The sequence below is a fragment of the Lepidochelys olivacea genome (assembly GCF_965140295.1).
Source record: "Lepidochelys olivacea isolate rLepOli2 genome assembly, chromosome: 25".
In the NCBI taxonomy this organism is placed as follows: domain Eukaryota; kingdom Metazoa; phylum Chordata; order Testudines; family Cheloniidae; genus Lepidochelys; species Lepidochelys olivacea.
The window spans coordinates 10,673,906-10,689,790 of NC_140435.1; the positions used below are offsets into that span (position 1 = coordinate 10,673,906).

Below are 15,885 nucleotides of genomic sequence, written 5' to 3' on the forward strand. Positions count from 1 at the left end.
GGGGAATTAGCCGGGCGGAGGGTAGGGCAGCTGCCCCGCTCCTAGGCAAGGAGGCGCCTGCGAAATCCAGGCAGAGCTAACCAGATCCCTGGGGCATCACCCCCCGTACCCAGGGGGCGAGGGGTCGGAGCGGCTGCCTGCGCTCGCCTCCCCCAAGGAGCCCTTCTGCCCAGCTGCCGCGGGGCTGGAGAGGGGTGGGTTGGATTTGCAGGGCAGCCAAGGGCACCGGAGAGCCGCCTGCCACCCTCTGGGTCTCCGCCTGGACGGGGAGGGAGAGGCAGCCGGCTCCCAGCCACGTGCGCGGTGTTTGGGGTGCAGGACTCCGGGGGCCCCTCTCTCAGCCAGCCCGACCCTAGTCCGGGGAGGCGGGCGCCGGTCCCTGCCCCTGGCGGGCGGCTGCGATGCTCCTGACGCCTCTTGGATACTTGGAGCCTGGACGGGGCCGCGATGGGACTTCCCGGTGAGGATGCGCTGGACCCGAGCAGGAGGCCAGCCGGAGCCTGCCCGCTGCTCCAGCCTGGCGTGAGGAGTTAATCGGCCGTGTGGGGACTGGTCCTTGCGCTGCCTGGCTCCTTCGATGGAGGGCGTGGACCCGGGGGACTTGACCCTGCTCTTCATGGCTCGGGAGCGGAGAGATTTCTCTCCCTCGGGACCCAGCAGGAGACGCAATTGAGGAGTCTGGACTGGCCGGGCTTAAAGGTAGGGATAGCCTGCCTCCCTGGGCTGCTCCTTCAGCCCCAGTCTGGGGGCGGCGGGGGGGGGGGCATTGGAGGGATACCTCCCCCCCCGGCTCTGAGCCCCTCCCTAGGCAAGCACAGGGTGGGTCCACCTGGACAGGCAAGGTTTGATTGACTAAGTCCGTCTGGGGAGGCTGCTTCTCATCCCCCCTCCCGCCTTTGAAAGATCATAAAGAAGCCAAAGGGATCTTAGCCCAGTTTCCTGGTTATGGGTGTTCCGGAGAGCAGGCTGGTAAATCAGAAGTTTCTGCTGCTTTTACATATGCGTGAAATAAACCATTCCCCTCTGGTCGCTTGGCTCAGCTGGTTTCCCTGGTGGCTCTTTTTAACCTCAGATCTCCAGATGGCTAGAAAATGTTTTATGCTTTTGGTTCATTGAAAGGGAAAGGGGGTGGATTTGTCCTGGGATCACTAGCCACTATAAGGGCAGGTAGGGACCCTGCAGCAGGGGTGGGGGAACTGCTGGCTGCTTTTCACGTGTTTCTACCTTTGCTTCGGGGGAGGGTGTGTGGGGGGGGCTGTATTTATTTTTAAAAATACAAATGGGCGGGTGGTGTTGTCCCGGATCCGATCTTCGCTAGGTCCTAGTAGAGCAGGAGCAAAACCATCACAAGTCGTCCCTGTAAGAGTGCTGACCTGGGGCGAGGGGCCGGAGTCTGCCCCCTTTACTCAGTTGTGCCTGTCCTCCAGAGGAGGCCCGTTACAGTAGAACCTCAGAGTCGCAGACCCCTCGGGACTGGAGCTTGTTCGTACCTCTGAACCAAACGTTACGGCTGTACTTTCAAAAGTTGATACCTGAGCATTGGCTTAATACAGCTTCGAAACCATTCTGGGCAGAAGAAAAAGCTGCTGTTTTTCCTTTTCACGTTCGAGTAGCTTACATTTTACACAGCACGGGACTGTGTTTGCTTTATTTTTTGGTCTCCACTCCTGCCTGGTTGCGTGCTTCCGGTTCCCAATGGGGTTGACTGGCCAGGTCGTAACTCTGGTGTCCCTAACTCTCAGGTTCTTCTGTACCTTCGCAGACTTTGGATCTGGAACCTAGCGAGATGCTGCTCAATGCGAGCAAAGGCAGCAAAGTCGGGCCTGTAACTTGGGGCCAAATACTGCAGCTCTTACTTGGGCAAAACCCTTATTGAAGTCAATGGGTCAAATTCAGGCCTTTCAGTTACACTTGCTGCATCCTCGGGGGACAGAATGTGGCCCGCTCAGAGCTTGGACTCAGGATCGTGCTCCCGTCTGTCTGCTGGAGTCTGTCCAGAATGAAGGACTGCTCTGTAGTGAAGTTTGGTGGAGAACGTTTCAAGTCTCCCAATCCGTGGCTGGCTCTGACAGCCCCTGAAGTCGATGGAGTCGATTCTCCCTCGCCCGGCACCCAGCGCCAAGGGGGTGCAGCGTGTCCCTAAATGGAGATGATCTTGTCATTTCATTAAGCGGGTTTATCACAAGAAGGTTTTACGGTGGGAGCCAGACCCATGCCTAGCACAGTTTCCCTTCCCACGTGTCCCCAGTACATGCACGTCTCCCGCTTCCCATCCAGCTGGAGGAAAACCCCCGTGCACGCGGCTGGGTTGGTGTCAAGAAGTCCTTTCCGTCTAGAGAGGGGAGTTTGTCTCCAAGTATGAAGCAATCCCATTGCACAGAAACACAAACACAGCCAGAGCTGGTCATGGCGGGGTTTGTTCATGTTAGGGGGGAAAATGTGTCCTGTCTAAATATTATTTTAAGAAACGGAAGAATCTGCATCTGCACTTTGCCTGCCTTCGCAAACCTGTCACCTTCTTGCAAGTTTTATTAGCCAGTACTAAGCCCCCTCTGAATTCTCCTCATTGTATCCAGAGAGCTTAGCAGGGGCCGTCAGGTCAGTTTTACCTCTGCACGAAGGGAAGGGAAATTCCCAGTATTGCTGGGGCTGGGTGAAGGTTTAAAAATGTGAACCAGGGAAGTTTTTAAAGGCATATGGTTGCAGTGATTACTTACTAATTAATAGGCAGCAGGTTTAAAACAACCAGAAGCAAGTACTTCTTCAAATGATTCACAGTCAACCTCTGGAACTCATTGCCAGGGGATGCTGTGAAGGCCAAAAGTATAATAGGGTTCAAAAAAGAACTAGATACGTTCATGGCGAATAGGCCTATCAATGGCTATTAGCCAGGACGGGCAGGGATGCAACCCCATACCCTGAGAGTCCCTAACCTCTATTTGCCAGAAGCTGGGAGTGGATGACAGGGAATGGATCGCTCAATAAATTGCTCTGTTCTGTTCATTCCCTCTGATGCACCTGGCATTGGCCACTGTCGGAAGACAGGACTTTGGGCTAGCTGGACCATTGGTCTGACCCACTATGGCAGTTCTTATGTTCTTACCTATATATGGTGGTTGGTAGCCAAGGTGGGTTTAAATCATATTTTTGCTTCTGGATCCAACCCTCAATTAGAAAATGGGCTGAGTAGATAGTTTATCACAAGGAAATTGGATGACTACCAAGGAAACCGAAGTGGCAGTGAAGTGAGATTAGTCACAAATTGAAGCCTAGAAGTCGGCAGGTGGGAAGTTCTTTTCCCTGCTCCATCACTGCCTGCCTGGGTGACATTGAGTGAGTTGTTTATGGCCTGCTTTTTCAGAGGCCCAGGGCACCCGCAGTTGCCCTTATTTGGGCATCTAAATGTTCACAGATGGAAAGATTTTAAGGTCTGAAGGGACCATTATGATCATCTAGTTGGACCTCCTGCACGACACAGGCCAGAGAATCTCATCCAGTGATTCCTGCCTCCAGCACTTGTGGTTTTAGGAGACTCCTGCTCCTACTTTTAGCCACCTACTTCACTAGAACATGGGAGTTGCAAAACATCTCTGAAAACCAGGCCTTGATCTTTGCTGAGTCTCTGGTTCCCTGTCTGTAAAATGGGGTTAGTGGGACCCACCGCACAAGCAAGATCTGATTTGCTAACTATTCACTAGAGCACTCCATAACCAGCAGCTGGGAAGCTGTAGCAGAAGCCAGTTTTACTACTGTTACTATTCCAGTGTTAAATAAATGGCAGAACCTGAGGCCCTCGTTCCATTCTCAACTCATGCAAAATCCTGTTCGCGTCCGTGGCACTCTTGCTTGAATAAGGGCTGGGGAAAGTCAGAGCAGAGAACTCGGAATATGATCCTCTTGGTCAGTAACTGGCAATTAGTATTCCAGCCTGGTGAGTGTGGGCGGCTGAGGGCACTTGGCGGGTTTGACATTCCCAACCCCCTCTACAGAATGATCCCAGCAGAATGAAATGAGCGAGTCACCTTCAGAGCGGCCCAGAGAGTCGGCTTATCTAAGGAAGGGCTTGATCCTGCAAATGTTTCGGACTGAGGACTGTATTGTCCTCTGATGTGGAAGAAGCAGGGCCTGATTCTACAGTGGCCCTGTGCATTATGCAGCCATTTACACCAGGGAGCCTAAATCACTCCCCTTCTGCTCTGATGGCATTTCACACCCACTTTGCACAAGTGTAAATGACTTCATGAGGCTCAGGACCATGAAGAATTAGGCTCAGTATGCTGTGGGCTTTACTCGCTAAAGCTCCAATCTCTAGTCTAATCCTTTAGTCTGTAGGACGGTCATCTTGTCAGAAAGGGTGTGTGTGATTGTGGCGGAATGTGAGATTCACACAAACTGTGATTTGTCTCTTCTTCCTCCCTTCCCTTGGGACAGAGACTCAGCCCTGTTGGTTCCTCTCCACTGCAGGCAGGTGGATTGGCTGATTGATTGATTGAACTCACCGTGAGTCAGAGGTTTTTTTGACTCTCTGGTTTTATTATATTTCTTTCAAGCAGCCCTGCCGAAACTGACCTTCCTAATACAACAATACCTCCCCGTTAAGCAAGGAGTAGGTTCTGGGAGATGGAATGACAGGCACAAAGAACTGGTATCAAGGAGCTGCTTCCTATCTCAGTGCGCTTCATGCTAGTGCCCACTCGCACAGGTAGTAGGCACCACAGATGGTGATTGCAAGTGGCAGGCGTTTTGGTTACTTAACGTTTACAGTTAGGAAATGCCATCGGCATTAGGCACTGGGGCTGACTCACAGGGCAAGTGCCAAAGCTGATGGCTTTACGAGACCTGCAGGGTTGGGCATTTCAGGAGAAAGGTTTAAGGGGACAATTGATCCAAAGCCGGGGGGTTTGAAGTCTGAGGGCCATATGCTCAGCCGGTGTAAATCAGCCTCGCTCCACTGACTTCATGGAGCTATGTCAACCTTACGCCACCTGAAAAACTGTTCCCAAATCTCTCAGTGCATTGTAGTCATAAAGGGTCGGACAGACTATTTTCTAGCGGCTTTCCCAGGGTCAGCCAAGGAAAGCAAAGTCTTTTTATTGCATCTCAATCGATACTTCACTACCCCGCGTGATCTGAGTGCCACACGTGTAATGAATCGTATGCGGCCTCGGTCGGGCAACCGGCAGTTCCAAAGCCTTGTAAGGTCTTCGGGGGTGGGGAGAGTCTTTTTCTTCTGTGTTTGTACTGCACCTCGCACAGTGAGGTCCTGGTCCATGACGGGCTCCTAGATGCTGTAATAATACACAAAATAAATCACAGCCAACAGTTTCAGCTGTATCCCCTTCTCTGGCGAGCCAGCTGAATGCTCTACAAAGTGGATCAGTCAGGCTACACTCAATATTTATCTCCAGCCGTGTCCGCAATGTGGAGAGGAAGAAAAGAGGGATTCCATAGAGGAGTGAGCCGGGGAGCGGAGCGAGTGCCGGGGAATGCCAGTAACTCACAGCCCAGATCCGAGTTGGGAGCAGGGCAGGAGGGAGTTGGCAAAGACTGGGCTGTGCCTTGCAGCATAGGTGTGGTCAGACCTGCTGCCTTAGTGCACTGCGGTCTCAGGACTTCCTGCCTAATTCTCTGAATGGGTTATAGAAGTGGGGAGCGAGTTATGGATGTTCATAGGCTTTTCTATGACGCTCATCACCCCAGTATTGTGTGTGTTGATGTGTTTAGTCTCACATTGTCCCCTGCAGGGGCGGGGAACGTTATCCCCATTTCACAGGTGTGGAAACTGAGGCATGAAGAAGTGAAGCAGCTTGTTGTCTAGCAAGTCCGTGGGAGAGCCGAGAACAGACCCCCCAGTCATGACTTTCTGCCCAGGGCCCTAAGCACATGACCAACCTGCTTCCTTTTACCTATACGCTTTGGCCAAGGTTGCTGGGAGTGTCTAGTGCAGGGGTGGCCAACCTGAGTCGAGAAGGAGCCACAATTTACCAATGTACATTGCCAAAGAGCCACAGTAACACGTCAGCAGCCCCCCATCAGCTCCCCCACTCCCCCCGCCTCCCACCCACTGACAGCCCCACCGATCAGCACCTCCCCCTCCCTCCTTGCACCTCCCGATCAGCTGTGTCGTGGTGTGCAGGAGGATCGGAAGGGGAGGAGCGAGGGCATGGCAGGCTCAGGGGAGGGGGCGGAAAGGGGTGGAGTGGGGGCAGGGCAGAGCCAGGGGCTGAGCAGGGAGCGCCCCCCGGCACCCTGGGAAGTTGGCGTCTGTAGCTCCAGCCCCGGAGTCGGTGCCTAGACAAGGAGCCGCATCTTAACCTCTGAAGAGCCGCATGTGGCTCCGGACCCACCGGTTGGCCACCCCCGGTCTTGCGATTTGGAGGTACCCAACCTGAGGCCTCTTAAAGGGGCCTGATTTTCAGAAAGTGAGCTACAAGCCCCTCTGAAAATCTGTTCTCTTCAAATGTCTCCGATGAGGCACCCCAAACCACGAGCCCCTCCTGAGAATCCCGGCCCCCGTTGGCGCTTATAAAACAGATGCTGTCAGTGGGCTAAATTAACTGATTTCTGACGTCACCAGCTCCAGCCTCCTGTGCTAACGAGCATTCTTCATGCTCTTTTGACCTCCTCATCTGCCTTTTGCCCACTAATCCACTCCTGCCACGGCTGCCTCTAACCTTCCAGCCCCCTGAGCGATTTTCAAACAGCTGCCGTTGTGAAAGTCTCATTAAAAATGCGTTTTTCTTTCCTCATAGTGCAATCCAGCCGAGAAAGACGTAAGGCGAACCAACGGCTGGAAGTTGAAGCGAGGCAAAGTCAGACTGGGAATAAGGTGTACATTTTGAACCAGGAGGGTAATTAACCGTTAGTGCAATTTACCGAGGGTTGTGGTGGAGTCTCCATCTCTGGCAATTTTTAGATCAAGATTGGATGTTTCTTCTAAAAGATCTGCTCTGAGAATTATCGTGGGGCAGTTCTGTGGCTGGTGTTAGGCAGGAGGTCTTGAGCATCGTGATGGTTCCTTCTGGTCTAGCTTATGCCCAAATAAAGTTGTTAGTCTCTAAAGTGCCACAAGGACTCCTCCTTGTTTTTGCTGCTACAGATTAACATGGCTACCACTCTGAAACCTTCTGGTCTTGGCATCGGTGTCTCGGCCTCTGGATTGAAAACCGTACTTGTTCCATTCAGTGCTGGGCCTTGTCTATGTTGCATTCCCCAGCTAGCTTTGATCTAGCTAGCTTGGGTGCCAACAGCTGTGACAGTGGCGGCCTGCAGACCAGCTAGCTGCCCAAATACAAGCCCAGCGGGGAGCCTGGGTACGTACTAGAGAGAGTCTGGAGCTCTGACTGCTCAGCGCCCGGTGCCTCTGTCAGACAGAGAATGGGAGGAATATTATACCCAGGTGCAGAGATTTGGCTTGGGAAGCTGCCTCCAGCTTTAAGCCCCCTTTGGATTGGGTCTACCCCATACAAGGGAAGGGCCCCTGCATCTCAGTCCCTCTCATGAGTACATCCCACTGTCCTGCTTCTGGCCCGCCTCAGTGAACAGCTACCCCAAGGTCAGATTGGAAATGCAATTCCCGTTTTCCCCTTCTCTTTGAGCAAAACGCTCCATTGAAACATACACCCAGGACACGGGTATCCACACCTTCTCCTCCGCCTACGAATTCCAGCACAGATGGGCACCTATTTAACATTTAATTTCTAGATTGCACGAGATAGGACCTTAAATCTGCAAGCCCTTGTTGCCTATTGTTGTTATCTGGATTCTGGCCGTGCTTAGGGGCCCCAACTGAGATCAGGGCCCCGTTGTGCTAGACGCTGTGCGGAGACTTGGCCTGTTTGGATTTTGCATGCTTTCGGGGCTCTCCTACGGGTCTGTACAGCCGGGCCCCTGATCTCAGTGGAGAGTTCCAGACGCTCTGGCGGTATAAATAAATAATTTGGGCAAAAAACATTTGAGGCCAACCGTCGGGATATTTAGTCTTTCTGTCTCACCCGGCGTATGCTGCTGGTTGAGGCTGGGGCGAGGAGAACGAAAGAGGTAAACAGTAGGACTCCACTGTTGACAAAGTCTCTGACACAGGGATTTGGGGCTACTGATGCACAATCCACAACAGTTGTGGTTTTGTCTCCCTCCCCCCCCTCTCCAGTGGCTGCAGGCTTTCATTACTTGTCTAACCCAAAACACATGTGCCGAATCCTTGCGGCCTGTTCCCATGTGGCCTGGCAGCATGTGTCCCTCAGCTCTGAGCCCTCCAATCTGCTTCAAAGCCACACACCAAGGGGAGGGTGCCAGGGGAAATCTGGCCAAGGGCTTCTCCTCCCTTTGCAGCAATGCTGGGCTCAGCTTGTTCATCTAAATAAACTTAATCCTTGGAGTGCTGCTGTCATTAATCAGGCTCTGTTTTTGAGACGCGGGACCTCCTTGCTTCTCTGCAAGGCGGTGCTGGAGGCTTTTGATATGCTAGTGCCATGCCGGAGACAGGGAAGAGAGGAGCAGGATTAGCCCTGACATGAAGGAGTTCCATGTTTAGGCTTGTAAGGATTAGATTTGTATCAGGAAATGTCAGTCAATGTCAATTTCATCCCCCCTCCATTGGCAATTATGGAAATTTACAGGCAGGCAAAGGAGGAAAAATGCTGTTTCGGAGCTAATTACAGTCAAAATCCCACCCTGAAGAAGAGCTCTGTGTATCTCGAAAGCTTGTCTCTCTCACCAACAGAAGTCAGTGCACCCAGCTCGTCTCGCTAATATCCTGGTACGGACACAGCAACAAGACGGCAGACAGTGATTTTGAATTTGAATTTGGCTTGTTCCAAATGGACCGATGAATGACTAGGAAAAACAGGCATGGTTTATTGTTTTAGGGATATTTGCTTTGTATAGTTTAACACGGGATGTTGACAGTTTATGTTTTAACGCCTTATACAGCTTTAACTTTTTGAATCTCAGGGGCTATTGCCATTAAATAATTGTTCTCCCGCACCTAACTTTGTGCAACTGTGGAAATTTTAAATAGGTCTAAAAAGGCTGAAAAATAAACTTCGATATCTGTTAGGGTGACCAGACAGCAAATGTGAAAAATCGGGATGGGGGTGGGGTGGGGGGGAATAGGAGCCTATATAAGAAAAAGACCCAAAAATTGGGGCTGTCCCCATAAAATCGGGACATCTGGTCACCCTAATATCTGTTGAAATTTTAAAAGATATATATCAAATTCTGCCAAGCCTACCCATGTTGTATTTTCTTGTGGCCACACAGTATCCACGAATTTGCACTTAATTATTACCAAAGAGCTGCCAAGCTTGGAATGATTTCTGGGAGGAGAATTAGCAAAGAAGGCACCTGTGCATCTAACGGTGGAGATAATTATTCGTGATGCTTGCCCGAGAAAACGGTGGGAGCCCAAATATATTTTGAAGTGGATTGATGGCTAGTGAAGGGCTCTGATTTTCCAGCCCTGAATGTAACATAATGAATCATTTGTGGCTGGGATCAAGCCGCGGAGTTCCTTGTCCACCACATTCCTCTGTCACACTGGAGAAGGTGCCCACTGTGTTAACGGGTAGATCCTGGCCTCACCTTTGGGTACCGAGCACCTGAAAAAGACGTCCTGAGCAATTTTGAAAATCTATTCCTAGATTATAAGCAATTCTGGGCAGCGTCTATCCTTTTCTATATGCTTGTACGGCACCCAGCCCAGTGGGACCCAGCCTGGCTGCTTTCTAGGCGCTATAGCAATATATAGATAATATGTCTCAGCCTTGTTCTGGATGGATCCCCATCTCCGAGCGAGAGTGGTAGCTAAGCAAACAGTGCCAAAGACACTCCTCTTGTGTCTGCTTGACTGTCGAAATTCATTGACGACCGACGTTTCACTCCAGGGTGTGGAATCATGAACAGGGTTTTTGACCGTGGCTTAAAGTGTATGGAAAGGCTTAAAGATGGCTCTGACATTTTTTAAAAAAGTCGTCTAGCTAACAGGAAGCAGTGTTGCTGATCCATGCAGGGTTGTTTTGTGAGTTTCATGATATTTAGTGGTTTCATTCAAGTCCCAGCTCCTGGAGTCCTGTGATTGGACAGATCTCTGATTTAATTTTGTAAAAAAAAGGAAGTTTCTAGCCCTTATGGTGCAGGGAAAAGCTTGGAAACATGCCCCTTTAAGGCTCAAAAGCCAGAAGGTGAATAAAAAGAATGTAGCAATTATTATTCTTTAAAATCTCATGGCTTTTTGGGGCAGGGGGTGGTGTCTAGCTTATGAGTTTTGGACACTTGTGGGTTGGCAGGACTGGGGAAGGGGTAGAAGAATCCACAAAGTCGAGGTTGGCACAAGAAGGTATTTATTTTTTCATTAGAGACTTTCACTCTCTCTGACTCCTTGTCCTTCTCCCCATCTTTGTTTTGCACTTTGCTCTGTTCTATTCTCTATTTTTCAGTCTATTTCCCCCCCTCTTTCACTTTCTCTGCTCCTCCCACCCCAGCCTGTCTCTCTCTCTCTCTGTGGCATGAATCGAATTATCACACTCAAAGTGCGGGTGAAATTCATTCCTGTGCAGAGGGGGCCGGGACAAGAACCAGGTACTACTTAAATTCTAGGCTTCCTAGGGTCTTTTCATTCTGTGTTTGTACAGCACCTACCACAATGGAGCCTTGCTGCATGACTCCTAGAGACTACAGCAATTTACATCATAATAATTTTCAAGATTTACCGGGGCCTTGTGATGGCCCTCTGCTCAGGTGTCAATTTCATTTTGTCTGAGAATTGGCTTGAAAATGGATCAAGCCAAGTTCTTCCACCACTGATTTGGAAAGGAAATGGCCCCCAGTTCTCAGCTGGTGTACATCATTGTTATTTTCATGGCATCTGCATAGATAAGTTAGATGGAAAACAATCTGGAAGGTGGCAATGCGATGCTATTTTATTTCTTAGAATCCAGAATCCTAACTCACAGGAAACAAAACCAGACAGAGGCAAAGCAGGCTGCTCTCTACGGCAAAAAGGCACAACTCACCCCACCTTGCTCTAGACTGGCTTTTTGCAAGCTAACTGCAGAAGACCCAGATCACACACTTCCCTACAGAGCCCCTTAGCCTGCCAGAAAGCCCAGAAGAGTCCTAACTCTTAAAGAGGGAGCTTGTCATGTTAGCACAGGTTTCCATACAGTATGAACATTGAGTGTGAATTCAGTGGAGCTGTACAGATTTACAACTGAGGATCTATTCCAGGAAATATAACAAATTCAGTTATACAGTTCAGCGGATGAGAGAATACCCACCCCTTCTTGCCCAGATCTGTTTCCCCTGGGCCAGCGTGCCTGGCTGTGACGTTCCTGCTTTTGCTGAGCTGGAGGGTACACAGCGAGGCTGTCTGGAAAGGGAGCAAGGGCTTGAATCTCCAGGCAGGAACTGAGCTTCTGCACAGCGTTGGGTGGCTTCTTTGCCTTTATTTATGTTGTTCTTGGCTGTGGCCTCTTCAGGCTTGTTGGAAAGGATATTTATTGCCGGCTGGTGTTTTAGTTGGGCCGGAGCTCCAATGTTGGGCAACAAGCTCTAACGAGGGCTGGAGAACAGCCCCTGCTCATTCGTGTTCTCACAGATTTTTGGGTGCATCTTTTAATCCCTCTGCTCTGTGTTCCCAGTAACCTTCACGCCCCTGTAAACCTGAAGCTAGATCCTAGAGGGGCTGGGTACGGAGGAAATGCAAATGGGAGGATTTCTCCAAATCAGGCCACAGAAAGTATGTCTACCTTGCAGCGGGGAGGCGTGATTGCAGCATGTGTAGACATACTGTGCTGGCATGGGCTAGCCTCACGCTGGGACCCCACTGCTATTTGTAGCATGCTAGCTCAAGCAGTTTTCCATACGCTATGATCATTGAGTGCTGTCATGGGCACATCCGCCCACGCTGGGAAATCACACCACCCAGCTGCAATGTGGACAGACCCTAAGCCCTTCCATAGCCCTACGGCTTCCTCTTTGCAATGGAAGTTGCACGTTCCAGTGGAGCAAGAGCTCTGCTGTAGTTAAGGCGGAGACCGAGAATTCTTCAGCACCAGCCCTTGGTCGGGGAACCTCCACAGAGCTGAGTTCCCTCCAAGTGCCCCAGAACCATTGCTCCCAGCTGCATCTACACAGTCCCGGAGGTTGTGAGGGAGGATTTGTCTCCTCGCCATGATTTCTGCGATCGTTATTTCTGTTACAGGAGTGTTTGGAGGACCCAGCTGAGATCAGAGCGCCTAGGCGCCATGTAAACTCACAGTAAGAGATGGGTCCTCGATAGACAGAGGCTGGGAGGGGAAGCAAAAGGAAAGCGATTTCCACAGCACCCCGAGACATAGAGACAGGTGGTGATGACAGAGGACCCAGCATTGTCTTGTCTTAGAGCCGGGCTCTCTTCTTGCGTTTGCTGCCGCGTATTCGCTCTCCGTTGTGCATGCTGCTTTTGCAACTTCTCTTGACGTCACAGCCGAATACACCCACTACGCCATGCTGCAGAGTGCGGCTGTGCTGCTCAGAGAGGAATATTTGGGCCTCACTGGATCTTAAATAACCTTTAGAAAAGCATCACAGTTCCTATCGAGCTACATGTTGTGGGGACGTAGGAGGGGCACTGCCCTCTCCCAGGGTTCCTTGTGCAATGGTGGGGAAAGGCCGAGGGGATCTTTGATGGACAGGACATGGCAATGGTGCAGGGCTTTCTCTCTGGCACATGGGCACCCCTCTCTGAGGGTGCTGCCGGGCTGCACTGCCTGCGCATCTCAGCTGTCCTTTGGTTCCCACCTGCCCTGCAAGGTGAAGTCCATCGATTGACACTGGATTCCTGTTAAAAAAAATACACTACCCTACTGTACCAGAGGTGAGGCAACTGGAAAGGCTCAGCCTGTAGCCAACACCTACCATGTCCCATTCGCACCCACGTATGCAAAACCAGTGCAAAACCCAGCCCTGTGCTCATGGGGCCCAATTCTCCATTACCCTGCATCTTGAGTGGTCCTTTACATCAGTGCAAAGCAAGTGCAGAGCGCTGCCCAGTCAGGGTGGGAGAATTTTACACCCACTTTGCACTTGCTCTGCAGTAGTGCAAATGGCTGCACAAGGGGCAGGGCCACGGAGAGTCTGGCCCCATTAGCCTGGGCCATTGACCCCCCCAGGTCTGAGCAGCCAGGTTAGCTTAGCCCCTGGGTGTGAACATCCCCATGGCAAAGCCATACCCGCGCTACTGTGCCCTCACTTTCTGCACTTGCCATGTGTGTCTGAGGACGGAGCCCTGGTTCTTTGGGCTGAGATGCTCAAGGATTCTTTCCAAATCAGCTGTGGGGAGAATATATCAGTCTAAGTTAAAGCAGAGCCTGGTTTCTAACCCACCCCATAACCAGGTCAGGAAGCATGGGTTTAATGTACCTCCCGCTGGGGAGGGGAGGTTGACACACACATGTGGGTAAGAGCCTGGGTTAAGAGGGCCATGTAGACGTACTATACAGATCAGTGTTGACCACTGAGCCAATCGATGATGGCGCCACCAGTAGATGGTGTTGTATCTTTATCCTAGTGGTGGTTGTATGTTGCTGTAACTGATCAGGATAGGGGGTTCAGAGGAAGCTAGGAGAACATGGAGGAGGCTAGGCGGAAATAAAGTCCTGCCTGTGTGTGCTGGAGTTGATACTTGCAGCGTTCCAAGAAAGCCTTCGATTTCTATAAGCAAATATCAGAATCCCCTTAGAGCAGGCCATGATGGGAGCCCCTTCCAGGGTATAAAGCAGAACATTCCCCGAAGGAGCTCAGAGTGTACACCCCCCATCTGCAGAGCAGGCTCACTGCATCTTGTGTACGTTCATGCGTTCGGTCTCCCCCCACTGGCACAACGCATCGTCTCCTACACATGCACGCAACAGGCAGAATGGCTTCAGTAGCTTCCCTGAATGTCAGCCCCGAGTAAGTGCTAGACTCCAATCTGGTAGGGCAGCTGCTGCCTTAGCTAAGTGGCACTTGCTTAGTAAGAGCACATTTCTGAGGCTTAGCAGATTTGCAGGGCTGGCTGGAAGGGATGGTGCCAAGAGAGAGGATGCGGCATGCGGCAAAGGAATGCAAGAGGCCATAAACAGCTTGTGCCCAAGCGAGGATGACATCCTCGTGCCAGGGACGTTATCCCTGCCGCACCAACGGAGAAGAGAGGATTCGACAAACCACATCTGTTTGTGGCCGTTCCTCGCCGGGTGAGAGAGGCCTTGTTTGCTGGTGCTGTCCGGCTGCTGCTGCCTTTAGAAGCTAAGTCACTTTGTGGGCGGGGCCTACGGGAGTAACGCCTTGAGGGCGGGGCTTAAAAAGTATCATTGCTGGAGAAAGTAACCTGTGCAAGAAGGGAGGTGCTGGCTAGTGTCGATTCTGGCAGGCAGGGGTAACGCACGCCGGCCCTGTTGTCGAGAAGGAGCCCGCCGCTCTTGGGAGGATCAAGTTGGATTTCTCTGAGTACTGAATGTCTGAACCATCTTCCTCGTTCTGTAACGAGACGTGTTCGGTATCAGGTTGGCAAGACAGGGACCGGCCCATCGCCTTGGTTGCAAGTAGGCCCTGGAAATGGGCTCTTGGGGACCGTGGGAGAACTTCCCTGGGGCAGAAGCATAGGGTAGGTGTCATCAGTCTTTGGAACCTGCATTAGGGGGTGCGGTCTGGAACTCCAGCCCCGAAGCTTTGGCTTGGTTGACCTACAATGGGATCAAGGGAGCAGCAATTCTCATCTCACCAATGAAACACACACAGTCTGCTAAGGACCATTACACTAGAGCAGTGGTTCCCAAACTCGTTCTGCCGCTTGTGCAGGGAAAGCCCCTGCCGGGCCGGGCTGGTTTGTTTACCTGCCACGTCCGCAGGTTCGGCCGATCGCGGCTCCCACTGGCTACGGTTCACTGCTCCAGGCCAATGGGAGCTGCTGGAAGCGGCGCAGGCCCTGGGACGTACTGGCCACAGCTTCCAGCAGCCCCCATTGGCCTGGAGCAGCGAACCATGGCCAGTGGGAGCTGCGATCGGCCAAACCTGCGGACGCGGCAGGTAAACAAACCGGCTCGGCCCGGCAAGGGCTTTCCCTGCACAAGCGGCAGAACGAGTTTGGGAACCACTGCACTAGAGTGACTACGATTGAGGGTGTCGCACCAGGCATTATGTTGTGAAGTTCCCAGATCTGGGCCAATCCACGGATCTCCGGGGCAGCCCCATGGGCAGTGCGAGGTAGGGTCAGAGCAGGCACCCCTTTGCACGTTGATGGAGAACTTGAGGGCATGGTGTGTTGGGGTGTTTTTGTCCATCCAGGTGACATGCAACTCTGCTTTCCAATATAACGAATGACTAAAAGAAGAGAAGGTCTTTCCAAAGCTCTGACATTTTGCACAAAGTCCAGCCGCTTCATGCTCAGGAACTGGTGCTGACCCAGCATATGGAATGCCTCTAGCCCCATGTGGAATGCCTGTAAGAAGGGGCCAGGTTTCTGACCCATATAGTAATACAGGTAGCCCACTTGCATCCATAAGCCAAACATGGACATCATGCAGGAGGTGGCGAGATCTATTCGTTGAAGAATGTCGGTTTGCTGTGACCATTTGAACTCTGCCTGCAGCCTAGGTAGACGAACTGGTCCATGCTCTCCATGGCACTCAACCCCACCTGCCCTGGGGGTTCTGGTAGCCCAGAGCCAACATTCTGGATCTTGGTCTTCTGCCACGAGATGCTCAATCCCATAGTGTGGGCGGCATGTTGGAGACCTTAAGGGTGGGGCTGAATTCTCATAGGCGCATGCCCCAGCTGAGTGGCAGACTATGGCACACCCTCATGCAGGTGTTATAACACTCTTATAACAAGTACCTGAGCGATGCAGATGGGCTTATTAGATAAGAG

General features: G+C 51.7%; 1 protein-coding gene across 1 annotated transcript in view; it reads left to right on the forward strand.

Moving 5' to 3' along the window:
• Nucleotides 1-534: 534 nt before the first annotated feature.
• NRTN (neurturin) overlaps nucleotides 535-15,885 on the forward strand; it is a 74,397-nt gene continuing 59,046 nt past the window's right edge. The window contains exon 1 of the mRNA XM_084614707.1: nucleotides 535-699. The gene's annotated coding sequence lies outside the window, so the exon portion shown is untranslated. The remainder of the gene's footprint in view (nucleotides 700-15,885) is intronic.